We start from the raw sequence: 27925 nt of genomic DNA on the forward strand, positions 1-27925 counted from the left end.
CTGCTGGTGCACGCAGCTTCCCTGGCTCTGTGCTTAGGGCGCGAGCGCGCTCCCTCCCCCTTAAAGGGGCTGCGCGCACCGTCCTAAAAAGTCCCCGGCCATTCACCGGAGGGCTTTCCCTATAAGAGGCACCTCCTCCAATATGGAGGTGCCCGTGCAAGGTTGTTTCTTTGTGATTCTTACTTTGCTTCAGCCCCCAGGTCCTCTGCAAGTCAGTCCTGTTCGCCAGTCTGATCTTCTGCTCAGTCAGCTAGCCTGACTTCTCTTCTGCCCGACAGTCTTTCTACAGTCCAGTCCGCCAGTCTGTCTATGGGCTCTGTCTCCTAGCTCAGGGTTCCCCAACTCCAGTCCTCAAGGCCCACCAACAGGTCATGTTTTCAGGATTTCCTTAGTATTGCACAGGTGATGGAATTATTGCCTGTGCAGGTGATGCAATTATCACCTGTGTAATACTAAGGAAATCCTGAAAACATGACCTGTTGGTGGGCCTTGAGGACTGGAGTTGGGGAACCCTGTCCTAGCTTACCTGGAAGCACCTGCCTGTTACCTGCTGTGCCTGCCTGCCCGCTTACCTGGAAGCACCTGCCTGTTACCTGCCGTGCTTGCCAGCCCGCTTACCTGGAAGCACCTGCCTGTTACCTGCCGTGCCTGCCTGCCCGCTTACCTGGAAGCACCAGCCAGCTACCTGTTGTGCCACCAGCTTGCCTACCCAGAACACTCGCCTGACTATCTGCCTAATCAGGCTGCTTGTCTACCCGGACCACCCGTTAGCCTGCCAGCCGAAGCTCATCCGCTGTACCGGTCAGTTCCTGCCTTCTGACCCGTGGGAGTCACCTGCTCTCATACAAGGTCGGTCCAAGAGTGGAACCTGGTCCCTCTGCTCGGTTCCTCCCTGGTTCACGGAGTCGACTGAGCCGCCGTGCGACCTTGGTGGGACCGAGTTGATACTTAGTCACGCCCCTCTGGCCCCTCCTTGCACCGCAGCACAGAGGTTCCACCACCCGGATCCGTAACAGTGTTGCTAAATACGCTGTTGGTTACCTCTGGTTAGCATCCATTTCCCCCCCAGCCAGATAGGTACAAGTCATTTGGACATTGAACAGGCTTTATTTGCATTACAAAGACCAAAACATGTTCAATTGGCTCCAGTTGAACTCACAGTATTTTTCACATTTTCCAGGCAATTAGAGGCTTTTTAATTATGTCATACGTGCAAATTTATTTACTGCAAATCATTTTTTTCAGGAAAATTTGGCAAAGCAGGCAAATTCTAATTTTATCAGATCCACTCATCTCTCCTATGATTTTTTTTCTAGTCTTCCCCCAAATGCTTTTTTGTTGGACAGGAAAACTGACAAAAAATGGCACATGTAAAAAAGGACACATATAAAGCTTGTAGAAAATGCATACAATATATTCCGTTTTTCTACAAGTCTAAAACATACTGAAAAAAATCAGATAATTGAGCAAATTTTATTAGTTATTTAAGCATACAAACATAAATGCAAGCTACTTTAAAGAAAGCCTGTCATCAGGATTTTATACCCCCGCCCACTGCCTGCCTTCTGTCTCTAACTAACAGGTCATCCATGTTTCAGTGACGTGTCAGTCAGAAACAGGTGGCAGTCAGCAGGCGAAGAATAGAGAGAGAGAGTGCAGGAGGGCTGTAAGTGCAATGTCCACCCCACTGTATCTGCAACTCATTAGCTTACAATTTCAACTCAGGATTTCTCTTAAACAGCAAAACTGATTTCTACAAGCAAAGTAAGGATTTACTCAGCATTAAAGCACCTTTTACATACACACCACTAGGGGTATAAAAACCTGAGTTCTCTTTAATATAATAATATCTCTGTCCTAATTCTTGCAGTAGTTTGAGGGTAATCTTCAAGCAAGAATCTGAAACAGTATACAAAGGTTTGTTTTTTTCACTTTTGAAATGTATACTTTTATTTATAATATGTATTATAAATTATTTCGATGATGAAACCATTGGTGCTAATGTGAGAACCAATTTGTGATGTAGCAAGAGATGTAGAGCCACAAGTAGATATATATAGCTACAAGACTAAATAAATAAGCCATGGTTTATAAGAAGACTGGCTTGTCTTATGCTTGCTTTCTAGGCAGCCAGGGGGGCACTTGCTGGCACTTCGCGCATGTGCCTGCATTTTTCTGCTGTCTCAAATGATGACTCATTGCAGCCTGGAATATCTATAAAGAATATGAGGTGGGAGTTCTGGGCATGTGGGAGAACCTGAAAACCACTGCAGTTCTGTATATTGAACAGGCAGCAACAGTAACATACATAAAAATGTTTTGTGAATTTTTAACCCATTATTGTTTAACAAAATGGTTAAACTCTTTTTACAAATATCTAATAGCACTGTATGGCCCCACATCATATACAACCCTTGCTAAATATGAGAATTATTTGAAGTTATTGTTGAATGTCCCAGAACTGTACTTTCTCTTTGCCGCTCTCAGCTTTTCCTCAGCTGCTATTACCATTCCCTTAACAATTTTGTAAGGGGCTATGAGATAGTAACTAACCTTAGGTAGCTGAACACACAATTCCATTTTTAGGGGTGCATTGGTGTCTGAAGGTGGAGGCGGGCCCTTGCAGGGCGGTAATAATGAGGTCAATCTGGCCTGTTGCTCGGAGCCCGAGGCTCCAGGAGGCCCATGGACAGATTTCCATTATCATATGCGGTGTGCTGGGCGCGGAGTGATCCTGCAGCTCTGCTTCTATTGGAGCCACAGGAACTGGTCCTCAGCTTCCTGCCCGGTGCTTTCTCTGTGACACAGGCACGCATGGCTTGATGACGTCAGCATGCCACTTGCCTGTGACATTTAGAAAGTTGACGGCGGAGAAGAAAGAATCGATGACTAGGGGGAATGTACGGAGAGGTGAGTGTGTATTTTTTCCCCATTACATAGGGGAGAGGATAATGACGGAAATCAGGGGATGAAGGAGAGGACAATAAGGGATGTGGGGAAGAGATCAATAAGAGATGTGGGGCAGAGGACAATGAGGGATGTGGGGCAGAGGACAATGAGGGATGTGGGGCAGAGGACAATGAGAGATGTAGGGGAGAGGACAATGAGGAGGGTGGAGGAGATGACAATGAGGGATGTGGGGGAGAGGACAATGAGAGATGTGGGGGAGAGGACAATGAGGGATGTGGGGAAGAGGACAATGAGGGGGTGGGGACTGGAATGGGAGTAAGGGGGACTTATAATGGACTTATGAAGTCCCTGATAGCGTACTTCCCCATCCCACAATTAATTATGACTAGTGTTGAGCCACCCCCGTAGTGTTCGAGTTCGGTTCGGTTCGTCGAACACCCGTGTGTTCGCCGAACTGTTCGTCGAACTGTTCGTCGAACACCTTCGAACACCGTTAAAACCAATGGCAGGCAAACAAAAACACATAGAAACACATAGAAAACACCTTCAAAGGTGTCCAAAAGCTGACAAACTGCTCAGAAGACATAACTAACACATGGAAAAGTGACAAGTACATATAGTCATGCGAAAATAAAAGAGGTGGAGGAGTAAAAGGAGGGGGAGACACAGATATAGGCATGTCATGCCCTTCTAAAATCCAAAAAGTGAGAAGCCGACACGGCCAGTCCGTTCCTGCCCGTGCCACCTCCGTGTCGCCGGGTTTGTGCCAGAGCCGCGGTGGACCCTGACGGCCAGCCCCCCTCTCCTAATACTGGTGCCTGTCCGCTGGTGGGTCGAGCCCCCCGCGGTGGGGGGGGAGTAACATCTGCAGAAGAAAGACCATCTTCCAGCCAAACTAACATGTCGACTTCTTTTCGTGGACAATGTGATACGATCCCTTTGTTACGGACACGCCCATTGCTACAAATTCCAGATGAGGCACAAAAACAGCAGGTGCTTCAGCGGATATCAAGTGCTCCTTCAAGTGGGCTCTCCTCCACCTCAACTTCAACATCACAAATACTCCAGTCCTCAGAGGTGTCACCCCAATCGCACTTGCTTCCTCACAGCTCCCAAGTCTCCAGCTGCCCGTCTGAGTATGGGGTAACACAGATGGTTGAGTCTGCACAGCTGTTTACTCATACTATAGCCTGGGAAACGGAGGTCTGCTCCAGAGCTTCTGTTAATCCAGACGAGGAAATGATCTGCACTGATGCCCAGAATCTTTATAAGTCGGATCCAGGACCAGATGAAGAAGGTTCTGAGCATAATGTAGACCCTCGTTCCCAAACTGTAACTCCTGTTGGTGGAGACAATGATGAAGACGATGATGAGACTCAAATACCTGATTGGAGCGACAACTTGACTTTTCGGTCAGGGCAGGAAGAGGTTGGCTTTGAGGACGACGGGTGTGATAACACACAGGGTGATGATGACAAGGTTGGAGATCCCACTTACTGTCAACCCACAGTCAGCCAGTCGATGAGGTCACCCGGGCCTTTGCCTGGCCTTTGGGATGTCACGGTGGTCGGCTCCCTGGCCCGTACCCTGGGGTCACTGTTTAAAAGGGTGGATAATTGTTAATTTTATAAGAGTTTGTGACACCATCTGTGGTATCTGGTGAGAAGCACCAGCGCTGCAGCAGTCCACTGAGGCCCGTGATAAGGCAGCTCGATGGTATAGCTCCCCACAGGTGGAGCTAGGTCTCAGGGCAGCGTATGCAGGGGGAATGCAGGACAGGCGAGACCCAGCTGGGTCAGAGCAAGAACGGAAACGGACACGGTAGTCACTTCAGTACCTTTTACTGGAGGAAATTCAGGCACATCCTGGAGCACTGTAGGGTGAAGGGTGCATATCAGGATCCTCCCCAATGAGCGGGTGTAGGGCCTCCTGTTTCTTGCCTCTGCGCAGTAAGTTTCTGACCTGCCTGGAGCTAGGCCTAACTTTGTCTCTGTCCTGCACTGGCTGACCTTGTGGTAGGGCCTTCTCTTGAAGTTAACGCTCCCAGTATGCGGGGCCTAAGCGTCTCCTGGCTCTGTTACGTATCAGCACCTTAGCGATCCTGGGACTTGTAGTTCTCCAGGGATTCCGGTTATGCCTTACTGGGTCATAGAGATCCCGGTAAGCTCGGATCCGGTGTCCGGTAAATGCTTCGGGGTGAGCTGGTTAAGCTCCTCTGCCCCTTATGTACTAACTCGCCACTCGCCTTCAGCCTACTCGGGCCCTCAATAGGCTATACACACTAACGGCAGCTTGCCACGCTTCACCGATCTTATGACGCCGGCACACCTTAAGCTCTATCTGGGCTCCCTGAATCTAGCTAGCAGGAGCCTCGTGCTCCACTGCTGAACTATTAACTGAGTTCTCTAGACTAGACTGAGCTCCACTGCAGACTGACCTCTCTTAGGCTTCTCTACTGCAGGAACTCTTCAGAGGAACTGAACTGCCTAGCTCCACCTTCCCTATTTATATCCCTAACGGGCTCCCTCTGCTGGTCTGAGGTGGAAGGTGGAGATGTGTGAATGTTTATGGGGGCCTCTTGTGGAGGATTCCATCAATACACTCTTCTAGGATCTGTGATACCAAGCGCAGCGGGGCGTCACAGATGCTATTGACGACGAGGTTAGGTTGCGCCTTCCTGGACAGAGACGGAGTACTGGAAGCACGTCAACAACTGCATCCTCAACCACAACTCCGCCTCTGACCACAAGTCGTAGTGGCTCTTCAGGTCGCATGGGCTCTAAGCCTTGTGACGCGCCCCTGGGCCTGTGTCGCGCTGCGTTGCGCACGCGGGAGCTTACCCGGAGCCGGATCTCTTGAGGGTTGTAGTCTCGTGGCGGCGACCCGGTCCGCGCCCAGGGAGTCAAACTGAGCGGCGATGTACTAGCAGTAGATGGTTGGTGACTACGCCACCCGTTGAATGCAGCTATGGAGCTGCCGCTGCAGGGCAGACCGCTGAGGCCGGTGGAAGGATGGTGCAGCGTGGATGGTATAACCCCCAACGGGAGGGGTATGGCCTCAGGGCAGCCGACGTGGATGATGGGGGTAGCAGGAACCACTCAGAGACGGTGCGGTGTAGTTCAGGGTCTTTACTGGTGACAAAGATAGACCCTCCCGGAGTACTTGCTAGTGATAGGGGCCTGGTCAGTCCTTGAGCAGATGGGATCTCCCCTGGCCAGGCGGAGTTGTAGGCCTTCCCAACTAACTGTACTCTTCTGGCTACCTTGCTAGAGGCGGGAATAAGTAGCCCACGTCCCTGAGTGTACCGTGTGGTGCTCACCCGTATGGCCGGTGACTCGGGGCCTTCTAATGGCTTCCGCTCCACGATGGCGGTGCTGGTCCCACGCGTGTGACCGTGCCTTCGGGCTTCTGGGCCAGAGGACCTGAAATCCTCTGCCGGACAGTTTCTGCTGCTGGGTAGGAGTTAGTCCCCACAGCCTCGGACTCCGGGTCCGGTAAGAAATCTTCTCAGTCAGGGCGAGCTCTGTAGCTGCCAGCCCCTGACTCGTTGTAACACTGCTCCCCACAGAGCTCCTGATGTTTCTTGCTATGCTGCTTCTCTTCTCTACTCTTGTTCTGTCTTCTTTCTCACTCACTCTGCCTCAGCCCTGGGTTTATATAGGGGAAGTCCTTCCCCTCCCAAGACTGGGCAGGAGGTGTGGCATGCACAGGATCCCTGACCAAAGGACCTCCCACCTGCTCTCAGACGTAATATCTCTATCACTGTGGCAACCAGACCCCTGGGGTGTCACACTTGCATAGCCTGGGCATTTATTCAGATCGATAAGGATGACCCAACTCGTGTTATCTGTAATATTTGTCACCAAAAGCTAAGTAGAGGCCAAAAAATCCATAGTTTGAGTACTTCATGCATGTACCGTCACATGGATATGAAGCATAAGTTGCAGTGGGAAGCTCACTGTGCTACAATGCGGCCTAGCAGGCTGGGCCAACCACCGTCTGCCCCATCTTGTGCATCCGCGTCCTCTTCATCCTCTGTGACTGGGGGGACAGCAGTCACACATGTTTTTGGACGCAGACCTGCCACCTCTTTACCTGCAACAGCCAGTGTGATTGGCAGGTCGTCAGTTCATTGGGAAGTGGAAACACCTGCTGGTGTTGAGAGCTCTCTGACATCGAGAGCACCACCTTTGGATCAAGGCAACCTAACATGTCCGCCTGCATCTTCCTCACAGACCGGCAGTTTGCCAGGGACACCCTACTCAACCCCGTCAAAGCACAACAGCCAGCCCTCGGTCCCTCAGATGTGGACAAGTAAAAGACCATTTCCTCCTAGCCATGAGAAAGCTAAGAGGTTGAATTTCACCATCTGCAAGCTGTTGGCTACAGAAATGCTGCCTTTCCGCCTGGAGGACACAGTGGATTTTTGAGACCTTATTTCCGTCGCAGTGCCCCAGTACCAGATGCCCAGTCGGCACTACTTCTCAAAGAAAGGTGTGCCTGCGCTCCACCAGCATGTCGCACACAACATCACCGCTTCTTTGAGAAACTCTGTGTGTGACAGGGTGCATTTCACCACAGACACTTGGACGAGTAGGCATGGACAGGGGCGTTACATGTCGCTGACAGGGCACTGGGTAACTATGGTGACAGCAGGACAAGGGGCTGCTGTCCAAGTCTTGCCGTCCCCGCGAGTTGTACGTCAATCCTCTTTATCTAGAAGTTCCTCCACTGCTTCTGCCTCCTCAACCTCCTCTCGGTCCTCCACCTGCACCCAAAGCCTGTCTGGTAATGCCACCTGCTTTCTAACTGCGCACCTCCTTACTATGCTGGCAGCAGGGCTCAACGGCATCAGTGTTTACTTTGAAATGTCTGGGAAATGTGAGTCACACAGCTGAGGACTTGTGGTCAGCTCTGGAGACCCAGTTTCATGAATGGTTGTCTCCACTGGACCTGCAACCAAGGAAGGCTGTGTGCGACAATGCTGCAAACCTGGGTGCGGCCCTTCGCCGGGGCAATGTTACACACGTGCCTTGTATGGCTCACGTGTTGAACCTGGTTGTCCATAAATTTTTAGCCCACTATCCCGGACTAGATGGCCTTCTGCAGAGGGCACGGTCGCTGTGTGCTCACTTCCGCCGTTCGCATCCCGCAGCTCAACGACTTACATCTCTACAGAAGTCGTTGGGCCTGCCAGTTCACTGGCTGAAATGCGATGTGCCGACACGGTGGAATTCAACTCTGCACATGTTGCAGCGACTGTGGCAGCACCGACAAGCCCTGGTGCAATAGTTTCTGACGTATAGCCTGGGCCAACGAGATCCAGAGGTGGGGCAAATCACACAGCAGGAGTGGTCTCAGATCAGGGACCTATGAAGTTGACGCGCCCCCTGGGCCGTGGGGTACCCGGAGCCGGGCCGGTAGACGCTGGGGGTTGTAGTCACTGTGGCGGTGACCCGGTCCGTGACCCAGGGCGGTCAATCCAACGGTAATTTGTATATATGGATTTTATAATGTCCGACTACGCCACCTGTTTAGTGTGCGGCCAAAGGGGCCACCGCTGCGGAACAGTCCTCTGAAGCTGGTGGTTTTGCTGCAATGGTATTATTACTCACCACAGGAAGAGTGTAGCTTCAGGGCAGTGTGGGTGGATGATGGTGGTTGTAGTGCAGGGAGTCAGTAATGAACACAGAGTCCGTGTGATGCAGTCCCAAGATCTTTACTCACAGTTGTTGCAGTCCAGATTACAGGTACCAGAGCTATCTCACCCGTCGTGCTGTGCGTACTCAGTGAGGGGCTCAGTCCACCCCCAGATAGCTCCAGAGTACTTAGCAGGACCTCCTTCTGTGTGTCCTTTCTCTGGCCTTCTCCCTGCACCTCACACCCAGTGACACTTCTATCCGGTATCCTCGGGCCTTGGCGGGCGACTTGTGTTCCGTCCCCTGGGTCCTATGTGGCTACCTTCTTAGTGAGACTGGTGTGGACTTTTGCCTGCAGTACATGAAATGCTGCAGCCTCCGGTTTCTAGTTGAGCCTTGCTGTTTCTCCTCTAGTTGAGGGACCGGTTCCCCTTATCTGGCCTGACCCCTCTACCTCCTGGTAGCAGCGGGAGTACAGGTGGCCTTCTGCATGGCCCGTAGCCCTAGGGTCCCTTCGGTTCCTGGAGCCTTCCTGCTCCCACTCCTCTCTTCTCTCCTTCAGTCCTGGGCCTCCCAGGCTAGGCCCGCCTCCGGAGCAGAGCTCATGCCGAGCCTCTGCTCCTGTCATTTTCCTCCTCTGACTGGCTTGCTCTTTCTAAGATGGCTTCCTATTTATACTCTCCCTGTCATGTGCTCCCCTAAGCTGCTCCCCTAAGCACCCACTACATAGGATCCTCCCACCAGCTAGGGACCTGGGACTGTGCTCTCCCTTAGGAGCAATCTCGCCCTAACCCCACTGCGGGTATGTGTTGGATGCAGGTGTTAGGGTCCCGAGCCATACGCCTTCCTTACCTGAGGGTGAGATACCACACCTCTGGGTGAGATGCAGTAACTCTGTGGTGACTGCACCCTCAGGGGCGCCACACACCTTTCTGCACAGTTTTGAAATGGCGACGAAGATGTTTAGTGCTGACGACGATGCCATTATCAGCATAACTATTCCGGTGATTTACATGCTGGAGCACACATTAAACAGAATTCAGAGTCAGGTGGTCGGACAAGAGGAGGTGGAGGAAGTAGAGGAGGAGTCGTATGCGGAAGGGATAACATCTCCAAGGTCCAGACAGTTGGCAGCACCAAGGAGGCAGGCATGGGAGGGTGGGGAAGAGGGATTAAACAGGGCGCATGGTAGCAGCCAAACTGTTGAGGAAGGTGCAGGAGCCGAGGAAGAAGTGGAGGATGAACTGGCGATGGGCATGGAAGACTCATCAGATGAGGGAGACCTTGATCACATTTCTGTTGTGCGAGGTTGGGGGGAGAGGGCAGAGGAAAGAAGCATGATTCTTACCTCGCTACCAACACAACAAGGACTTGGTCCTCCTGGATGCGCAAGACACATGAGTGCCTTCTTGCTGCACTACCTGCAACATGACCCTCAGATTGCAGAATTCGAAGTAATCTCGACTACTGGGTTGCCACACTCTTAGATCCCCGGTACAAAAGTAAATTTGCCGAAATAATTCCTGCCATAAAAAGGGATTGACGCATGCAGGAGTATCTGCAGACGCTGTTGCAGAATCTTACATGTGCTTTTCCACAAAACACCAGTGGTGCACGAAGTGAATCTCACAGTTCTAACTTGCCAACCGCGGGACTGTCGAGTCTTCATCACTCAAACCATAACAGTAACACAGTATCTGCTGGTAACAGCAATTTTGTGAAATCGTTTCACCACTTTTTTAGACCATCCTTTGCAAGGCCACAGGAGACAAGAAGTCTGACACATAGTCAATGCCTAGAGAGGATGGTGCAGGAGTATCTCCAAGTGAACATCGAAGCCATGACTGTGTCACTGGACCCTTGCTCATTTTGGTATTCCAATCTGGAAAAATGGCCGGAGCTCGCCACTCACGCCTTGGAGATCTTGTCATGCCCTGCAGCCAGTGTTCTCTCTGAACGTGTGTTCAGCGCTGCTGATGGTGTGCTGACAGATAAGCGCACGCGGCTGTCCACTGAGAATGTAGACAGGCTCACGTTCATAAAGATGAACAAATCATGGATTCGCAAGGACTTTTCTAATCCTGTGTTATCCTTGGGAGGCTAAAAGCTTGAGGATTTGGTAATATCACCTCACCAACCGTTTTAAGCAACTGTGGGGCAATTGATGCCACTTAACCCTAGAACGCATGACCATAAAAATCTACACTTTCATATACCTGGGGCCTTTTAGGCCCGTGTGCAAATAACATTGAATAACTCAAACTCAAATGACAAACAACTATATACATGAAGAATACCTAGAGTTTCAAAATTCTAACTAAAGTAATCTTGCAGAAAATAGAAAACAATTAACAGGGCGGGACTGCGAGGCCCCAGGTATGCGTTCTAGGGTTAAGTGGTGTCTGTGCCACAATTTTGGGAAAAAATGGAAACTCTTTTTGGAGTCCCCTTGCTGTGTCTTACGTGACGTTGGCATCGTCAATTCCAGGTGGGTTGGGTCGCTCCCCCCCTCCCTTTTAACTGTAAGAAACTACATACACTATGGCTTGGGGTAACACAGATGATTGAGTCTGAAGAGCTGTTTACTCAGAGGTCTGCTCCAAATCTTCAGTGTCTGCTAGTCAGCGTAGAATTTTTAACTGCATCTAGCCTAGGCAATACTTTGGGCGTAGTAGCCCAGCTGCGAAGCAAGCTGCACCGCCTGTGTATCTAATAAGAATTTTTAAATGCATCTAGCCTAGGCAGACTGTGGGGACCCCCAACCAAACCCAGACGCTCAGCCCCCCTAACCGCCCCCCTTTCCTTGACAATACAATAATGTAACTCTTACAACTGGATGGGTGAGGATCGGTCACAGCTTTATTAACTCTTTATACTCATTCCATTAGAAAGACATTTTATTTCTAAAATAATTCAGCTTGTTGCAGCATGCCCTGGGTCTCCACTCCGGCAACTTGGCCAACAAGTGTAACTCTCCAACATGTCCTTTCTATTTCCAGGCCACGGAGGATCCTGCGTACTCGTATGCAGGACTCTGACCCCCACCCATCACTCTTAACGCTTGTTCCACTCCGTCCTGGAGTCCTGACAGGAATATGTCCAGTCCAATATCCATTAAGTGAACACCGTCGGGCCGTATGAGGCCTGCTTTATCTCCTTCCAGTTGTCGGTGTCGTACCACTACACCGTCTCTGTCTCTTCTAAATTTTGCCATCCGAATATTTATTACCCGCCTTGTCCGTTCGATGGCCGTGATGTCTCGCGCACCTTGCCATACCGCTATCGGCACAATCTCTGACCATACTATAGCTAGTTTTGTGAAAAATTCTCTGAAGCGCTCAGTGTCTAGTTTCATTATTGCCATTAGTTATGCGCTCTTGTGATGACCTAGGTTGTTTCCCCCGGCCTGTATAACTAAGATGACCAGACATCTTGCCTCTCTCCCTACCTTGATTACCTCCATTAGTACCTGTGGCCATAGCAGGCCTCTAATACCTCTCCAGTTGAAATATGTGTTATGAAACTCTAATTTCCTCCCGCCTGGGCGGACTTTCGCCCTTTAATCTGCCCAATATATATACGAGTGGCCTATCACCCACACTGTTGGCTTAGCGTCACCTGTAAAAGAAACAAACCACGTTAGGATAACAAGTCCGGTCTTATGTATCTTGCCAAACACGTGGATCACCATCTCTCTATCCTCTGAACTTTCGTTTCTGACAGTCCTGCTCTTGCTGCTTCTGTGGCCGCGCCTATGCGGAATGAGTGTGTCCCGTAATCTTTGGGGTGGTTCCCTGCCGATGTTATGCATTTATTAAATATAGCTTGGAACTGGTATCTTGATAATGGCGTCCCATCAATGTGTGATAGGAACAAATTACTTTGTGATCTGATGGTTAGATATGGTTTTACTATTGTTACCCGACTCAGTGTACCGTTTGTGGGTTGTAGAAGTACCCAAGTGCCCCTGCCCGCTGGAACCATTTTCGATTTGTGTATGCGTAGACGTATTGCATTATTGCCTATGACTACGTCCTGGTGTAATAAGTCTCCACTGGTGCTAATTTTGGATTGAGGGACTAATTCGCTTATGCATAGCGCCCCGAAGAAGGCGATCACAAATGCAGTAGACAGTAGTGTTGCTTCAAATTGTGAGTGTCATGTTAATGGTGTTAGGGATATAATGTGAGAAATCAGTTTTAGTGACACGGGACGGGACGTCTACACTCCTGACTTGGCTGACCCCTTTTCCACCCTTTTATGGATTGTCTGATGATGAATCTTTGTCACATCTCCCCAATTCAGTAGTTGGAAGTGAAATGCTACTCCGGTCAGACACCGCTGCGCTGACGCCCCTGATATGCCCCTCATCATTAGCTGGTGGAGAAATTCTATGGTGACTTGTGATCTGGCTTGTTCACATTGGTCAACCCGTCTGCCTGCTACTAGTCGTGTCCACTCTTCCCATGCCTTACCGTATGCTTGCCACGTCGACGGGGCAACTGACGCTCTGATTAATGGCATCAACTATTCGCCACTAGATCCCATAGGAAAGGTGGGCAACTGTTGTCCCGATGGGTGGGCATTGTGGAAGAGCTCTGTAAAAATCTGCCAATTGAATTGTTATAAAGCGTTAGCAGCAGCTTTAGACCCCTCAGCATAGTGGCTAGCGCGGACCCATACATTGTGTTTTAGGCACAGGAATGCTAGCCTGGGTAGTAGGCCTAGCACTGGGAGAGACGATGATGCCATCTTATTAATGCAGTGCGCTAAGCTGGTGTTTTTTGTTATGAAGCGTATATTTTTGTAAGCCAAGCGCGCCCCATATTTCTATTGCTACCACTATTGGGAAGAAAAATTATTTTCAGGGCTAGATGCAGCGAAAAATTATTATTAATTGAAAAGCTGGTGGAGCTTGGTATAGATGGCCTAATACAATGAGACCCACACACTGCTAGAAGGCCAAATATTTTTTCAGAGTTAGATGCAGAAAAAAATTATATTCAGTTTGCAACCTGATGGAGGTCAGTATAGATGGACTAATAGAACAAGTCCCACACACTGCTAGAAGGCCAAATATTTTTTCAGAGGTAGATGCAGACAAAAAATTATTTTGAATTTGCAACCTGATGGAGGTCAGTATAGATGACTAATAGAACAAGTCCCACACACTGCTAGAAGGCCAAATATTTTTTCAGAGCTAGATGCAGAAAAAAATTATATTCAGTTTGCAACCTTATGGAGGTCAGTATAGATGGACTAATAGAACAAGTCCCACACACAGCTAGAAGCCCAAATATTTTTTCAGAGGTAGATGCAGAAAAAAATTATATTCAGTTTGCAACCTGATGGAGGTCTGTATAGATGGATTAATAGAACAAGTCCCACACACAGCTAGAAGCCCAATATTTTTTCAGAGGTAGATGCAGAAAAAAATATATTCAGTTTGCAACCTGATGGAGGTCTCTATAGATGGATTAATAGAACAAGTCCCACACACAGCTAGAAGCCCAATATTTTTTCAGAGGTAGACGCATAAAAAAATATATTCAGTTTGCAACCTGATGGAGGTCAGTATAGATGGACTAATAGAAAAAGTCCCACACACTGCTAGAAGGCCAAACATTTTTTCAGAGCTAGATGCAGAAAAATATTATATTCAATTTGCAACCTGATGGAGGTCAGTATAGATGGACTAATAGAACAAGTCCCACACACAGCTAGAAGGCCAAATATTTTTTCAGAGGTAGATGCAGAAAAAAATTATATTCAGTTTGCAACCTTATGGAGGTCAGTATAGATGGACTAATAGAACAAGTCCCACACACAGCTAGAAGCCCAAATATTTTTTCAGAGGTAGATGCAGAAAAAAATTATATTCAGTTTGCAACCGGATGGAGGTCAGTATAGATGGACTAATAGAACAAGTCCCACACACTGCTAGAAGGCCAAACATTTTTTCAGAGCTAGATGCAGAAAAATATTATATTCAATTTGCAACCTGATGGAGGTCAGTATAGATGGACTAATAGAACAAGTCCCACACACAGCTAGAAGGCCAAATATTTTTTCAGAGGTAGATGCAGAAAAAAATTATATTCAGTTTGCAACCTTATGGAGGTCAGTATAGATGGACTAATAGAACAAGTCCCACACACAGCTAGAAGCCCAAATATTTTTTCAGAGGTAGATGCAGAAAAAAATTATATTCAATTTGCAACCTTATGGAGGTCAGTATAGATGGACTAATAGAACAAGTCCCACACACAGCTAGAAGCCCAAATATTTTTTCAGAGGTAGATGCAGAAAAAATTATATTCAGTTTGCAACCTGATGGAGGTCAGTATAGATGGACTAATAGAACAAGTCCCACACACAGCTAGAAGCCCAATATTTTTTCAGAGGTAGATGCAGAAAAAAATATATTCAGTTTGCAACCTGATGGAGGTCTGTATAGATGGATTAATAGAACAAGTCCCACACACAGCTAGAAGCCCAATATTTTTTCAGAGGTAGATGCAGAAAAAAATATATTCAGTTTGCAACCTGATGGAGGTCTGTATAGATGGATTAATAGAACAAGTCCCACACACAGCTAGAAGCCCAATATTTTTTCAGAGGTAGATGCAGAAAAAAATGTATTCAGTTTGCAACCTGATGGAGGTCAGTATAGATGGACTAATACAACAAGTCCCACACACAGCTAGAAGCCCAATATTTTTTCAGAGGTAGATGCAGAAAAAAATATATTCAGTTTGCAACCTGATGGAGGTCTGTATAGATGGATTAATAGAACAAGTCCCACACACAGCTAGAAGCCCAATATTTTTTCAGAGGTAGATGCAGAAAAAAATATATTCAGTTTGCAACCTGATGGAGGTCTGTATAGATGGATTAATAGAACAAGTCCCACACACAGCTAGAAGCCCAATATTTTTTCAGAGGTAGATGCAGAAAAAAATATATTCAGTTTGCAACCTGATGGAGGTCTGTATAGATGGATTAATAGAACAAGTCCCACACACAGCTAGAAGCCCAATATTTTTTCAGAGCTAGATGCAGAAAAAAATTATATTCAATTTGCAACCTGATGGAGGTCAGTATAGATGTACTAATAGAATGATGCTATGCCCAAAAGATTTTACTTCACTAGGTGCATTAAAAAAATTGGTATTCTATACACAGGTGGTATATCTTGCAACACAGATAGGCTACTCCACTGACTAACACACTCTGCAATAGGCCAAAAAGGATTAGCTTTGCTAGATTCAGCCAAATGCTGTGAAAAAAACTTGCACAGCAGTGGCACAGACCTGCCTGGCAAAAACTGATAGGAACTGATGTAACCTAGTCCTGAAAAGGACTCCAATTACAATTAGTCTTTACTCCCACAATCTATCTATTTAAGAGCACAGACCTGCCTGATAAAAGTCGTAGGAAATGCTGTAACCTAGTCCTTAAAAGGACTGCAATCACAACTATTCCCTACTCCCAAGCTATCTGTAGATTTGTGCGAAAATTGGCTTGAAATTAACAAGGTATAGCGCACACAGCAACAGCGGTGCCGTCTAACACGCAGCTGCAGCAGTGAGAAAATGGTGGCGACGGGGAAAATGGCTTGGTCTTATAGGGCAAGGACATGTGACATACACTGCCAATGACACATGCCCTTGCTTGTGTGAAAAAAAGCACTTCGCTCCATGTGTGCGCTGCTGATAGGCTGACAGATTGCACCTCCCCACTGCAAATGCGGGAAAGAGAAAAAAAAATGGAGATCTTCATTGTTCCTGCAGAGATCCATCCCCTGCCCCTCCCCCCACCCCGCTGTACACTCAAACTGCGTATTAACATTAATTTTCATCATTACTGAGAAAAAATCCAGTTATGATTTTGGTGCACGAACAGTTATCGAACATAACCTCGAACAGCCGAATTTTTCTCAAATTGTTCGTGTTCGCCGAACGGCTCGAACACCGCCCAAAACAGCTTGAATTTGAGATTGGCGAACAGTTCGAGTAGAACAACGCTCATCTCTAATTATGACACTATCAGGGACTTGAACTTTATTGGAGTGTGGGACAGGAGGGTGTAAGGTGCATAGGACACTTTGTAATGAATTGAAAGGTGGGAAAAGACGCTATTAGGAACTTGTTACGAATTGGGAGGAGGTGGACCATGCTAAGTACCTGATAATTAGAGATGAGCGTTGTTCTACTCGAATTGTTCGCCAATCTCAAATTCGAGCTGTTTTGGGCGGTGTTCGAGCCGTTCGGCGAACACGAACAATTTGAGAAAAATTCGGCTGTTCGAGGTTATGTTCGATAACTGTTCGTGCACCAAAATCATAACTGGATTTTTTCTCAGTAATGATGAAAATTAATGTTAATACGCAGTTTGAGTGTACAGCGGGGTGGGGGGAGGGGCAGGGGATGGATCTCTGCAGGAACAATGAGGATCTCCATTTTTTTTCTCTTTCCCGCATTTGCAGTGGGGAGGTGCAATCTGTCAGCCTATCAGCAGCGCACACACGGAGCGAAGTGCTTTTTTTCACACAAGCAAGGGCATGTGTCATTGGCAGTGTATGTCACATGTCCTTGCCCTATAAGACCAAGCCATTTTCCCCGTCGCCACCATTTTCTCACTGCTGCAGCTGCGTGTTAGACGGCACCGCTGTTGCTGTGTGCGCTATACCTTGTTAATTTCAAGCCAATTTTCGCACAAATATACAGATAGCTTGGGAGTAGGGAATAGTTGTGATTGCAGTCCTTTTAAGGACTAGGTTACAGCATTTCCTACGACTTTTATCAGGGAGGTCTGTGCTCTTAAATAGATAGGTTGTGGGAGTAAAGACTAATTGTAATTGGAGTCCTTTTCAGGACTAGGTTACATGAGTTCCTATCAGTTTTTGCCAGGCAGGTCTGTGCCAGTGCTGTGCAAGTTTTTTTCACAGCATTTGGCTGAATCTAGCAAAGCTAATCCTTTTTGGCCTATTGCAGAGTGTGTTAGTCAGTGGAGTAGCCTATCTGTGTTGCAAGATATAACACCTGTGTATAGAATACCAATTTTTTTACTGCACCTAGTGAAGTAAAATCTTTTGGGCATAGCATCATTCTATTAGTCCATCTATACTGACCTCCATCAGGTTGCAAATTAAAAATATTTTTTTTCTGCATCTAGCTCTGAAAAAATATTTGGGCTTCTAGCGGTGTGTGGGACTTGGTCTATTAGTCCATCTATACTGACCTCCATCAGGTTGCAAATTAAAAATAATTTTTTTCTGCATCTAGCTCTGAAAAAATATTTGGGCTTCTAGCGGTGTGTGGGACTTGGTCTATTAGTCCATCTATACTGACCTCCATCAGGTTGCAAATTAAAAATATTTTTTTTCTGCATCTAGCTCTTAAAAAATATTTGGGCTTCTAGCGGTGTGTGGGACTTGGTCTATTAGTCCATCTATACTGACCTCCATCAGGTTGCAAATTAAAAATAATTTTTTTCTGCATCTAGCTCTGAAAAAATATTTGGGCTTCTAGCAGTGTGTGGGACTTGGTCTATTAGTCCATCTATACTGACCTCCATCAGGTTGCAAATTAAAAATAATTTTTTTCTTCATTTAGCTCTGAAAAAATATTTGGGCTTCTAGCAGTGTGTGGGACTTGTTCTATTAGTCCTTCTATACTGACCTCCAGCAGGTTGCAAATTGAATATAATTTTTTTCTGCATCTAGCTCTGAAAAAATAGTTGGGCTTCTAGCGGTGTGTGGGACTTGGTCTATTAGTCCATCTATACTGACCTCCATCAGGTTGCAAATTAAAAATATTTTTTTTCTGCATCTAGCTCTGAAAAAATATTTGGGCTTCTAGCAGTGTGTGGGACTTGGTCTATTAGTCCATCTATACTGACCTCCATCAGGTTGCAAATTAAAAATAATTTTTATCTGCATCTACAGTACCTCTGAAAAAATATTTGGGCTTCTAGCTGTGTGTGGGACTATTTGTATTAGTCCATCTATACTGACCTCCATCAGGTTGCAAACTGAATATATTTTTTTCTGCATCTACCTCTGAAAAAATATTTGGCCTTCTAGTAGTGTGTCGGACTTTCTCTATTAGTCCATCTATACTGACCTCCATCAGGTTGCAAATTAAAACTAATTTTTATCTGCATCTACAGTACCTCTGAAAAAATATTTGGGCTTCTAGCTGTGTGTGGGACTATTTGTATTAGTCCATCTATACTGACCTCCATCAGGTTGCAAATTCAAAATAATTTTTTTCTGCATCTAACCCAGCCAATAGTTTTGGCCTAATACCACAGTTTGGCCACTCAGCTCTGCTCGGTTACCATCCATTGTTTTTTTGTGCAAACAACTCCAGAGTTGTGAATTAGTTAACCACCAAAATGAGTGGAAAAAGGCCTGCTGCTGGTGGAAAGGGGAATAGGCGTGTTGGGAAGGGGAAAAAAGGTTGTGTCCGTGGGGTAGGTGTTAAAGCAACAGTAACATCTGCAGAAGAAAGACCATCTTCCAGCCAAACTAAAATGTCTACTTCTTTTAGCGGACAATGTGATAAGATCCCTTTCTTACGGCCACGCCAATCGCTACAAATTCCAGATGAGGCACAAAAACAGCAGGTGCTTCAACGGATATCAAGTGCTCCTTTAAGTGGGCTCTCCTCCACATCAACTTCAACATCACAAATACTCCAGTCCTCAAAGGTGTCACCCAAATCGCACTTGCTTCCTCACAGCTCCCAAATCTCCAGCTGCCCGTCTGAGTATGAGGTAGAACAGATGGTTGAGTCTGCAGAGCTGTTTACTCATACTATAGCCTGGGAATCAGAGGTCGACTCCAGCGCTTCTGTGAATCCAGACGAGGAAATGATCTGCACTGATGCCCAGAATCTTTATGAGTCGGATCCAGGACCAGACGCAGAAGGTTCTGACCATAATGTAGACCCTCATTCCCAAACTGTAACTCCTGTTGGTGGAGACAATGAGGAAGACGATGATAAGACTCAAATACCTGATTGGAGCGACAACTTTAGTTTTTTGTCAGGGCAGGAACAGGTTGGCTCTGAGGACGACGGGTGTGATAACGCACAGGGTGATGATGATGAGGTCGGAGATCCCACTTACTGTCAACCCACAGTCAGCCAAGAGATGAGGTCAGCAGAGGAGGTGGAGGAAGATGCTAGTGACGACGAGGTCAGGTTGCGCCTTCCTGGACAGAGACGTAGTACTGGAAGCACGTCAACAACTGCATCCTCAAACACAACTCTGCCTCTCACCACAAGTCGTGGTGGCTCTTCAGGTCGCATGGGTGCTAAGCCTTGCATAGCCTGGGCATTTTTTCAGATCGATAAAGAGGACCCAACTCGTGTTATCTGTAACATTTGTCAGCAAAAGCTAAGTAGAGGCCAAAAAATACATAGTTTGAGTACTTCATGCATGAACCGGCACATGGACATGAAGCATAAGTTGCAGTGGGAAGCTCAGTGTGCTACAATGCGGCCTAGCCGGCCGGGCCAATCACCGTCTGCCATATCTTGTGCATCCGCGGCCTCTTCATCCTCTGTGACTGGGGGGACAGCAGTCACACCTGTTTTGGGGCGCAGACCTGCCACCTCTTTACCCGCAACAGCCAGCGTGATTGGCAGGTCATCACTTTCTTTGGAGGTGGTAACACCAGCTGGTGTTGAGCGCTGTCCGACATCGATAGCACCACCTTTGGATCAAGGCAACCTAACATGTCCGCCTGCATCTTCCTCACAGACCGGCAGTTTGCCGGGGACACCCTTATCAACCCCGTCTAAGCACAATAGCCAGCCCTCGGTCCCTCAGATGTGGACAAGTAAAAGACCATTTCCTCCTAGCCATGAGAAAGCTAAGAGGTTGAATTTCACCATCTGCAAGCTCTTGGCTACAGAAATGCTGCCTTTCCGCCTGGTGGACACAGAGGATTTTCGAGACCTTATGTCCGTCGCAGTGCCCCAGTACCAGATGCCCAGTCGGCACTACTTCTCAAAGAAAGGTGTGCCTGCGCTCCACCAGCATGTCGCACACAACATCACCGCTTCTTTGAGAAACTCTGTGTGTGACAGGGTGCATTTCACCACAGACACTTGGACGAGTAGGCATGGACAGGGGCGTTACATGTCGCTGACTGGGCACTAGGTAACTATGGTGACAGCAGGACAAGGGGCTGCTGTCCAAGTCTTGCCGTCCCCACGAGTTGTGCGTCAATCCTCTTTATGTCAAAGTTCCTCCACTGCTTCTGCCTCCTCAACCTCCTCTCGGTCTTCCACCTGCACCCAAAGCCTGTCTGGTCATGCCACAAGCTTTCTAACTGCGCAGAAGGGATCCTGCACACCTCCTTACTATGCTGGCAGTAGGGCTCAACGTCATCAGGCGGTTTTTACATTGAAATGTCTGGGAAATGTGAGTCACACAGCTGAGGAGTTGTGGTCAGCTCTGGAGAACCAATTTCATGAATGGTTGTCTCCACTGGACCTGAAACCAGGGAAGGCCGTGTGCGACAATGCTGCAAACCTGGGTGCGGCCCTTCGCCGGGGCAATGTCACACACGTGCCTTGTATGGCTCACGTGTTGAACCTGGTTGTCCAGCAATTTTTAGCCCACTATCCCAGACTAGATGGCCTTCTGCAGAGGGCACGGTCGCTGTGTGCTCACTTCCGCCGTTCGCATCCCGCAGCTCAGCGACTTACATCTCTACAGAAGTCGTTGGGCCTGCCACTTCACCGGCTAAAATGCGATGTGCCTACCCGGTGGAATTCAACTCTGCACATGTTGCAGCGACTGTGGCAGCACCGACAAGCCCTGGTGCAATACGTTCTGACGTATATCCTGGGCCAACGAGATTCAGAGGTGGGGCAAATCACGCTGGAGGAGTGGTCTCAGATCAGGGACCTATGCACCCTTCTGCACAGTTTTGAAATGGCGACGAAGATGTTTAGTGCTGACGATGCCATTATCAGCATGACTATTCCGGTGATTTACATGCTGGAGCACATGTTAAACAGAATTCGGAGTCAGGTGGTGGCACAAGAGGAGGTGGAGGAAGTAGAGGAGGAGGAGTTGTATGCGGAAGGGCTAACATCTGCAAGGTCCAGACGGTCGGCAGCACCAAGGCGGCAGGCATGTGAGGGTGGGGGAGATGGTTTTACCAGGGCGCATGGTAGCAGCCAAACTAGTGAGGAAGGTGCAGGAGCCCAGGAAGAAGTGGAGGACGGACTGATGGAAGACTCATCAGATGAGGGAGACCTTGATCACATTTCTGTTGTGCGAGGTTGGGGGGAGAGGACAGAGGAAGGAAGCATGATTGTTACCTCGCCACCAACACAACAGGGACTTGGTGCTCCTGGATGCGCAACACACATGAGTGCCTTCTTGCTGCACTACCTGCAACATGACCCTCGAATTGTGAGAATTAGAAATAATCCTGACTACTGGGTTGCCACACTGTTAGATCCCCGGTACAAAAGTAAATTTGCAGAAATTATTCCTGCCATAGAAAGGGATGCACGCATGCAGGAGTATCAGCAGAGACTGTTGCAGAATCTTACATGTGCTTTTCCACAAAATACCAGTGGTGCACGTAGTGAATCTCACAGTTCCAACTTGCCAACCGTGGGACCGTCAAGTGTTCAGCACTCAAACCGTAACAGAACCACAGTATCTGCTGGTAACATCAATTTTGCGGAATCATTTCACCACTTTTTTAGCCCATCCTTTGCAAGGCCACAGGAGACAAGAAGTCTGACACATAGTCAACGCCTAGAGACGATGGTACAGGAGTATCTCCAAGTAAACATTGAAGCCACGACTGTGTCACTGGACCCTTGCTCTTTTTGGGCTTCCAATCTGGATAAATGGCCGGAGCTAGCCACTTACGCCTTGGAGATCTTGTCATGCCCCGCAGCCAGCGTTCTGTCTGAACGTGTGTTCAGCGCTGCTGGTGGTGTGCTGACAGATAAGTGCACGCGGCTCTCCACTGATAATGTAGACAGACTCACGTTCATAAAGATGAACAAATCATGGATCCGAAATGACTTTTCTACCCCTGTGTCATCCTGGGGAGAGTAAAAGCTTGATGATTGGTTAAAATCACCCTACCAACCGTTTTAAGCTTTCAAATTACTAATCATGTTTATCTGTATCTTGACTGGAAAATAATTTGGGCTTTGTAGCAGTGTGCAGCACTGATCCTATTAGGCCATCTATACTAAAGCTTCACCAGATTTATAATTAAAAATAATTTTTAGCTGCATCTAGCCCGGAAAATAATTTTGGGGCTCCGAGATGCGCAAGACACATAAGTGCCTTCTTGCTGCACTACCTGCAGCATGACCCTCATATTGTCAGAATTCGAAGTAATCATGACTACTGGGTTGCCACACTCTTAGATCCCCCAAACTTTTCGATCAACCTTTTCATTTTAATAAAGACCAAAAAAATGGTCATTTTTGAAATTATAAGCATTAGCAGGTTGTTAGAAACTGAAATCAAACAGTTTTCAACTCAAAACTTTATTCTAGGTGATGTTACATTTTCACATAGGACCCCTTGTTCGAAAGGAGCTTCTGAACTCTCTCGTCCATTGAATTTGTCAGGTTTTGGATGGTTTCTGCTTCAATTGTTTTGCATGAGGACAGAATACCCTCCCAGAGCTGTTGCTTAGATGTGAACTGCCTCCCGCCATCATAGACACTCCTTTTAATGATGCTCCAAAGGTTCTGAATGGGGTAGAGGTCAGGGGAGCATGGGGGTCACACCATAAGTTTGTCCCCTTTTATGCCCATATCAGCCAGAGATGCAGATGTTTTATGTGCAGCATGAGATGGTGCATTATCATGCAGAAAAATGATCTTGCTGTGAAATGCACGGTTCTTCTTCTTGAACCATGGCAGGAAGTGCTGTTTGAGAAAATCCACATACATTATGGAGTTCATCTTTAGCGCCTTCAGGGATCCTAAGGGGGCCGACAATCTCTCTCCCCATGATTCCAGCCCAAAACATTACTCCACCTCCTCCTTGTTGGCGCTGTAGCCGTGTTTGCGTGGGGTGTCCATCAACCAGCCATCCTCCACTCCATCCATCTGGACCATCGAGCGCTGCACGGCACTCATCCGTGAACAAAACAGTTTTGAAATCAGTCTTCATGTAATGTTTGGCCCACTGGAGCCGTTTCTGCTTGTGTGAAGTGGATAGAGGAGGTCGACAGGATGGCGCATGCACAGCTGCAAACCTCTGAAGGACCCTGCATCTTGTTGTTCGGGGGACATTGGAGGCACAAGCAGCTTCAAAAACTTGTCTGCTGCTATGACAAGGCTTTTTTGCCGCTGCTCTTTCAACCTGACGTAATTGCCTGTAGGAAAGAGTCCTCAATTTGCCCTTATCAGCACGCACACGTGTGTACTGTGAATCAGCTACATACTTCTTGATTGCCAAGACACTTCATCCTGATCATCGCACAATGTTGATTGTAGTCATGCCTTGACCTAAACACTCCACAATTTGTTGCTTCTCAGCAGCCGACACATCCTTTTTCTTTCCCATTTTGGCAGAAAATGTAGGCTGCTTAATAATGTGAGAGAGCCTTCTTAAGTAGTCTTGCCTTTCATTGGACACACCTGCCAAACTAATTAGCACAGGTGTCTGCAATTGCTTACAGTGATATAAAGAGCCCTGACACACATCACCATCAATGAGTTTAACTGACAAACAAACAAATTCTTCCCTTATCACTCCTAAACACTTTTTGTATAATAATTTGGAACGCAGTGTACATGTGCTTTTCCACAAAACACCAGTGGTTCACGTAGTGAATCTTACAGTTCTAACTTGCCAACCGTGGTCTGTATGGAGTTGTTCAATAAAGGGCCCAAAATTAAGATAACATAGATGGGAGAGGTCTCTATGAATAGGAATTCCTAAGTATTTGATACCCTGTGAGGGCCAGGCAAAGGGAAAGTTGGACTGGATGGAATCCTATATGGATTTGGGGAGGGAGACATCGAGGGCCTCAGACTTCGCTGCATTGATTTTAAAATTTTACCATGTAACAAAGTGATCTATTTCAGCCATAACAGCATGGATGGATATATGTGATTGAGTGATATATACTAGGACATCATCAGCAAATAGAGAGCACTTGTACTCGGTGCCTCCCACCTCAATCCACCTAATATTGGGGTTATGGCGAATTGATGAGAGCAGGTGCTCCGTCACTAGGATGTATAAGAGAGGGGACAGAGGACATCACTGCCTTGTCCCATTGGTGATTGTGAAAGGTGATGAAAATGTTCTGACGCACCCCCTGGGCCTTGGGACACCCGGAGCCGGACCCTTTTTGGTGGATGCTGGTGGTTGTAGTCTTCGTGGCGGCGACCCGGTTCCGTGGCTCAGGGCGGTCAAACCAGTGGCGGAACTATTTATGTGGTTTTCATGTTTAAATGTCCGACTACGCCACCCGTGGATTGCGGTCAGAGTGAACCGCCGCTACAGGGCAGACCACTGAGGCTGGTGTTGTGGGTGCAGCAGAGCGTAGCATAACTCCCCACGGGAGGAGTATAGCCTCAGGGCAGTGTATGCGGAGGATGGGGGTGATGGTGCAGGGCAGCAGCAGTAACGACACGGAGTCAGTGATGCAGTTCAGGGCCTTTACTCACAGTTCTTATTATCCAGACCACGTCTGCAGGTAACGGCTGCCCACGTCGTACTGTGCTCACCAGGTGAGGGGCTCAGACAACTCCCAGATAACTTTGAAGCACTTCACAGGACCCCCTTTGTATGTCCTTTGTCTGGCCTTTCTTACCAACACTTCTGTCCGGCTGCCTCGGGCCTCCTCTTGGTAAACTTGGCGCCAGTTTCCCTGACCCTATGTGGTGCCTTCCTAGCGGGTGTAGCGAGGGGCTGCGCCACATAAAATGTCAGAGCCTCCGGTTTCTAGCTGAGGGTCGTTTCCTGCCTCCACTAGTTCGGTGACCGGTCTCCCCCTTTGGCCTGACCCCTCCACGCAGGTGGATTCGGGCGTGCGGTGGCGACTCGCCCGTCCGCACCCCTGGGATCCCTTCATTCCTCGTTCCTGGAGCCTTCTCCGCTCCTCTTCCTTCCTTCTCCCTCTTCCAGGCCTGGGCCTCTGTTACTAGGCCCGCCTCCGGAGCAGAGCTCATGCAGAGCCCCTGCTCCCTGCCACTTCTGCTCAGACTTCTCTGCACTGAACTAAGATGGTGCCCACCTTTTCTACTCCCTTCTCAATGCACCCAGGAACTGCTTCCTCCCTGCTCCTGCACTACAGGGTTCCCCTTCCTCAGTGTTCCCTCCCCCCACTCCAGCCAGGGACAGGGACTGTCGTGCCCATCTCAGGGGCATATTGGTCGCCCTGCCCCACGGCAATGTGGTGTAATGCATGCAGGTGTCGGGTCCTGATCCACACTCCATCCTTACCTGAGAGTGAGATATCACACCTCTGGGTGAGGTGCAATACGTCTGTAGCAACCGAGCCCTCAGGGTGCTACAGTTCCATTTATCTTCAGCCTAGGTGACGTATTGCGATACAGGGCCGTGATTTTGGCTATAAAAGGGTCCCCTAGACCCCTACCCCAAGCTTTTTAAGAGAATCATATATGGCGTGCCAGGAGACTCTATGGAATGCTTTCTCAGCATCCAACGAGAGTATCTAATTACAAATTTTTAACTGCATCTAGCCCAGGAAATACTTTGTGCCTAGTAGCAGTGTCTGCTAGTGAGCGGATTATCCCGGCTGTTAAGCAAGCTGCACCACCTGTAGTTTAGACACTTAATTTTTTCAAAGGAAATGCTTCGGGACCATGGGATACTTAGTGAAGAGCATCAGGAGGCACCCCAAGGCATAGGGGCTGGGACTGGCAGTAGGATGCCTTGCGGTGGACAGCCGAGCTCGATCCTTATAAAAGCTTTTTAACTGCAGCAGCTTTAGTGGACGCTACTGGAGCTGGAATTACCGCGGCTGCTGGCATGAGACTTGCCCTCCAATAGATCCTTGTAAATGGATTTAAAGTGTATTCATTCAAATTAGAGAGACAATTTAAATTAAAAAGCTTAGAGCTGCCTCCACCACAGGGGGGCTCGCTCGACCCACCAGCGGACAGGCACCAGTATTGGGAGAGGGGGGCTGGCCGTCAGGGTTCACCGCGGCTCTGGCACAAACCCGGCGACACGGAGGTGGCACGGGCAGGAGCGGACTGGCCGTGTCGGCTTCTCACTTTTTGGATTTTAGAAGGGCATGACATGCCTATATCTGTGTCTCCCCCTCCTTTTACTCCTCCACCTCTTTTATTTTCGCATGATTATATGTACTTGTCACTTTTCCATGTGTTAGTTATGTCTTCTGAGCAGTTTGTCAGCTTTTGGACACCTTTGAAGGTGTTTTCTATGTGTTTCTATGTGTTTTTGTTTGCCTGCCATTGGTTTTAACGGTGTTCGAAGGTGTTCGACGAACAGTTCGACGAACAATTCGGCGAACACACGGGTGTTCGACGAACCGAACCGAACTCGAACACTACGGGGGTGGCTCAACACTACTGATAATGTCTTCTCCTACCTCCAAATTCATTATGATGCCATCAAGGACTTATAGTGAATAGCACAGGACAGGGACTAAGGCTATGTGCACACGTTCAGGATTTTCAGCAGAAAATTCTGCTGTATATCCTAATATGTTGGCAGGAAGAACGCTGCACAAAATACATTTTTTTTGCCACATTTTAGACATGCTTTTGTTGCTTATTTCCCCCCACTCATTAGTATGGGTGAAATACGCTGCAAGAGTCACAGACAATGAATAATTTATATTTATTGGCAGCGGAGATTATAGTTAATGGGTGGCATAGTGCTGCTTATCACTTTATATTTTGATTGGCGTGTGGCTAGTAGCATATTAATATTGGGGTACATATCTGTATTCAGGGGCACAGTGCAAGGGAGACACATGTATGTATAAAATATATGTGACCTTGTTATTTTCAGTGATACGGTGATCATCATGACAAGACGAGTCATGGCTGGAAGAGGTTGACATTATGGTCTGACCAGATTGAGAAGAAACGGCAGAAAGCGACTGCAATTAGATGAGACACCAGCGCTAAATATGTAAGGATGTAAATATTTTTCTATATCTGCACTGTATGACTTGGAGTGATAATGTTATTTGTAAAATCCCTCAGGCTGCATTCTCACATTCGTGTGATATGTCTGTGTGCTGCCAGAATTTTTTTATCGGACGTCACAACGACTTGTGGTGTCTCATAGATTCATTTACACATCCGTGCAAAATCACAGATCTGAGAATGAGATCCGTGAGGGTCAGAGAATGTCCT

General features: G+C 47.7%; 1 long non-coding RNA gene across 1 annotated transcript; it reads left to right on the top strand.

Annotated features, from left to right (window-relative positions):
* Window positions 1–1616: 1616 nt before the first annotated feature.
* On the top strand, window positions 1617–27669 carry LOC141258385 (uncharacterized). The gene is made up of 3 exons (XR_012318316.1): window positions 1617–1764; window positions 1871–1917; window positions 27576–27669. It is a non-coding gene; the product is annotated as an uncharacterized lncRNA (long non-coding RNA).
* The last annotated feature ends 256 nt before the right edge of the window (window positions 27670–27925 follow it).

The sequence above is a fragment of the Phyllobates terribilis genome, unplaced genomic scaffold (assembly GCF_046119375.1).
Source record: "Phyllobates terribilis strain yellow unplaced genomic scaffold, ASM4611937v1 Scaffold_3__8_contigs__length_932513732, whole genome shotgun sequence".
NCBI classification, from domain to species: Eukaryota; Metazoa; Chordata; class Amphibia; order Anura; family Dendrobatidae; genus Phyllobates; species Phyllobates terribilis.